Source organism: Prionailurus viverrinus, chromosome F1 (assembly GCF_022837055.1).
Source record: "Prionailurus viverrinus isolate Anna chromosome F1, UM_Priviv_1.0, whole genome shotgun sequence".
NCBI classification, from domain to species: domain Eukaryota; kingdom Metazoa; phylum Chordata; class Mammalia; order Carnivora; family Felidae; genus Prionailurus; species Prionailurus viverrinus.
In genome coordinates this window covers 60,522,868-60,527,902 of record NC_062577.1, presented here as the reverse complement: position 1 = coordinate 60,527,902, position 5,035 = coordinate 60,522,868, and positions in this window count along the sequence as shown.

Genomic DNA, 5,035 nt, shown 5'->3' with positions numbered 1-5,035 from the left:
CATCCGAAAGCAAGATAAGAGTGATGATGGTAACAGAAGTGAAATGAGAGTATGCTTAATTATAACACTTGATCTATCTTAAATATTGTAGAGAAAAGCAAAAATACACGTCTTTATAAGGTAGGGGTGACTACCAAAAAATGTCTTTTAAAAAAATAGAGCCTTCAAGGTACACAGGTAAATGTGATCTATTCACTGGAAAGCAGAAGAGAGGCGGGGAGGAAACAAAATGCATAGTAAATGTAAAGGCTAATAAGATTTCTATCTTAGTTCAGGCAGCTGTAGCAAAACACTGTAGATTGGGTGGTTAAAATTTTTTTTTAATGTTTATTTTTGAGACACACACACACACACACACACAGCATGAGTGGGAGAGGGGCAGAGAGAGAGGGAAATCCAGAATGGGAGGCAGGCTCCAGGCTCCAAGCTGTCATCACAGAGCCTGACGCGGGGCCCGAACCCACAAACTGTGAGATCGTGACCTGAGCTGAAGTCGGAGGCTTAACCGACTGAGCCACCCAGGTGCCCCTGGGTTGGGTGGTTTAAACAACAAACATTGCATTAGAATCTATTTCTCACCGTTCCAGAGGATGGGAAGTCCTAAGTCAGGTGTCCCAGATTCGGTATGTGGTGATGGTCACTGCCAGCAGTGCAAACAGCCACCTTCTTACTGTGTCTTCACAAAGCCTTTCTTGGCACTTACACATGGAGAGAGCACTCTGTCGTCTCTTCTCCTAAAAGCCCTAGTCCCATCATGAGAGGGATTAGGGCCACCCTTATGGCCTCCTCTCAACCTAATTACCTCCCAAATGCCCCACCTCTAAACCACATTGGGGATTAGAGGGGCATCTGGGTGGCTCAGTCGGTAGGGCATCCGACTGCGGCTCAGGTCATGATCTCACGGTCCATGAGTTCGAGCCCCGTGTGGGGCTCTGTGCTGACAGCTCAGAGCCTGGAGCCTGCTTTGGATTCTGTGTCTCCCTCTCTCTCTCACCCTCCCTGCTCATGCTCTATGTCAAAAATAAACATTAAAAAAAATTTTTTTTAATCACTTTGGGGATTAGAGCTTCAACATATATAGGGACTGAAGGACATAAACATTCGTCTCATAACAATGGCAGAAATAGATTCTAATAGACAAATGGTAATAAATGTAAGTGTATTGACCTTGCCAAACAAAAGGAGACAATCTTGGGGAAAAATTAGATCCGGCAACATTTTGTTTACAGAAGACAGAGTTAACACAAAAGATACGAGAAAACTTGTAAACAAAGAGATGGGAAATTATATACTAGGAAAGTATGAATGAAAAGAAAGCCAGGACAGCAATTTTAATATGAAGCAAAATATAATTAAAGGCAAAAAAAAAAAAATCCTAAGAGACCAAGAGAAGCACTTCATATAAAAGAAATAGATTAAGAGGATTATAAAATAATTATTAAAAGATATACACCTAAAAATATAACACTAAAATAGTTAAAACAGGTATGGCAAAACTGGGGGGGGGGGGCAATCTGTATACCAACTATTGTAATTAGTTTCTATAAAATATTTGTTTGGCATGATTCATAATCTTGAATACATGGGGTGGGTCACAAGAATGAACTTCAAAATGACAAGGAAAAACAATTCTCAAATGAAATATTCACAGAATGTTCACCACGGAAGCATCAGAAATCAAGTCAAACCATGTTATTGAACTCTTAATGCTTTACAGTTTGGAATCGACACAAAAATAAAAGCTAAAATATATGCGTAAAAACAATAACAAACTACTAAATTGTCCTTGGATTGAAGAGGACATTTTAATAGAAATTAAAACTACTTTGACCGGGGCGCCTGGGTGGTGCCGTCGGTTAAGCGTCCGACTTCAGCCAGGTCACGATCTCGCGGTCCGGGAGTTCGAGCCCCGTGTCAGGCTCTGGGCTGATGGCTCAGAGACTGGAGCCTGTTTCCGATTCTGTGTGTCCCTCTCTCTCTGCCCCTCCCCCGTTCATGCTCTGTCTCTCTCTGTCCCAAAAATAAACGTTGAAAAAAAAAATTTAAAAAAAAACCAACTACTTTGACCTACACAGCAATAAATACTATTCATGTTAAAATTTGTGGGATACTACTAAAATAGTACCATTAGCTAAAATAATGGCCTTGTATGTATTTATTACAAAATGTGGAAATAAGCCAGCATACACACACACACACACACACACACACACACACACACATATATACACATAATCAATGGCCGGACTGGGGCATCTGGGTGGCTCAGTTGGTTAAGCATCTGACATCAGCTCAGGTTATGATCTCATGGTTCCTGAGTTTGAGCCCCACATTGGGCTCTGTGCTGACGGCTTGGAGCCCAAGGCTACTTCAGATTCTCTCTCTCCTTCTGTCCCTCCCCAGCTTGGACTCAGCACAGTCAATGCAAAGATCCACGAGAGGAGGCTCCATCTCAGAAAACAGTGAGATCATGACCTGAGCCAAAATCAAGAGCTGGACGCTTACCAACTGAGCCACCCAGGCGTCCCTTTAATGCAAAACTCTTAAATGAAGTATTCACTTACCAAGTTCAACAGTTTATTGAAAATAATACAGCATGGTCAAGGGAAGCAATCAAAGGATGGGATCATCTCAGCAATTTTATTACAATAATTTACCTCTCATGGAATGAAGACAAAAGGAATGCGACAATTTCGGTAGATGCAGAAATCACTTAACAGATTTCAAAACATTTCTGATGAAAACAGCAAATGTGGTGGCGAAATGGAGAAAGTTTCTAAACTTTCCATGCAATGCTGGGACCCACACAAGAACGACCCCTTTTGTGATTACTGTTTAGCGGATACTCGAGATTTTAGCATGGAAACATGGAAAATAAGTGGATTCACAAGTGTGGAAACAGAACAAAGTGGTGTTATTTACAGCCGACAAAATAATTTACATAGAATTTACAATTTGATTTACAGTAGGATCAACGGGTAAACCAGTAGATCCACACAAAAGAGTAAACATTTTTCCACTGCCATAGGCTGCTAGAAATGTAATAAAACGTAAGACAGAATCTGTGACAACTAAAAACAATTTGGAATTAATCTAACAGAATATACAAGACTTCTCTAGTGAAAATTTGTGATTCCATTAAAGAACAAAAAAGACAGGGCACCTGGGTGGCTTGGTTAGTTAAATGTCCAACTTTTTTTTCTTTTTTTTACCATTTTATTTATTTTTTAAATTTACATCCAAGTTAGCATATAGTGAAGTGTCCAACTCTTGATCTCAGCTCAGGTCATGATCCCAGGGTCATGAGCTCAAGCCCCACATTGGGCTCTGCGCTGGGCATGAAGCCTACTTAAATTTAAAAAAAAAAAAAAAATGACCTGAGTAAATTGACGTAGCATGTTTATGCATGGGACAGCATTACAAGAATGTCTGTTTTCCCTAATTACAAACTCTTTGCAAATTCACTCTAAATCCCATCAAGATGTTTTGAGCAATGTAACATATTTATCCTTAAATGTATATGGAGGAACCAAGGTCCACAGATAACTCAGTCGGTTTGAAAAATAAAAGGGTGCCTATCCTACCAGACAATAAGATTGGAACATTGGAACCATTGTGGATAAAGGAGGAACCGTGAATCAGAGGGGACATTAACTATTAAGCAGGTTGAAATGGGAAAACTACTCCAATCTATATGGAGAAATACAAAGTTGGAAATACCTCTTACCATGGACAGAGGTTCACCCTGGATTCATCCTTCATTTGAGAAATATTTATTGAACATCAACTATGTGTGAAGGGCTTTTCTCGTTACTGGGAAAGTGTCAGTGAGGAGTACAAGAGACCTTGCCATCACTGAAACCTTACCCGCAGAGGGTAAAGGTATAAAAGCAAGTGAAAGAAAATGCAGGATAACTTTTTTTCATGATCTCGGAGTAAAGAGCTTATTACAGAAGAATCAAAAGGCACCTGATGGGTTTGACTGCATCATAATTAAACCTGAGCATATCTTAGGATCATACAGTTCAGAGGAACCCTCTTACACTTCCATAAGGGGACTCGTTCAAGCTTGCTCCACAGACCGTTGTGCTGGAACCAACCTAGATGTCTATCTCTAGAGGAAAGGATAAGCTGGTGAGAGCACACTACGGAATACCATGCACCATTTAAGGTGCTGAATTACACTCTGGGGCGCCCAGCTGGCTCAGTCGGTTGAATGTCGAACTCTTGATTTCAGTGCAGGTCATGATCTCTGGGTTCGTGAGTTCGAGCCCTGCATCAGGCTCCAAGCTGACAGTGTGGAGCCTGCTTGGGATTCTCTCTCTCCCTCTCACTCACAAGTGCCCCTCCCCTGCTCACATACACTCTCTCTCTCTCTCTCTCTCTCTCTCTCTCTCAAAATAAATAAACTTAAAAAAAAAAGAGACTGAATTACACTCAACAATATAGACTAGAACCAAACATGGTGTTCAGTGAGAAAGGTAATAACATAATTGGAACAATAGGATATTGTGTATGTAAATATAAAAGACCTGTATTCACAACCAATGCTGTACCTTCTACAAGGGTGCATACATATCAAAGGTATATATCAAATAGTATTGAGCAACTTCCCATGGGGAAGGGTGTGATCATTGGAATGCGGCGCAAAGAGGATAACAATGAAATAAAACAGAAGAAAGGTCTTCCATGGATTAATGGTGATAATGAGTTAAGAGTTAAGGGATGTGATTAACACCATTCTCCATATGGAAGTCCAAAAAAGAAAGAGAGGGAGAGAGATTCCCACTAAACTGTTACGAGATGACCATAGGATCCAACGATCCTTGAACTGGAAGGTACCTTAGCATTCAGGCAGTCTAATTTCTTCTCGGGGCAGGACGCATCTCTCCCATATCCTTGGAAAATATCACCCTCCACCTAAACTACAACATAGGCAGGCTCTTAGTGTAAGATTGTTCTAGTGGGTTCAGAGTTCTTTTTGCCACACGGCTAAAACTGCCCTCCTATAGAGAGCCAGCACTGGTGTGAGTTC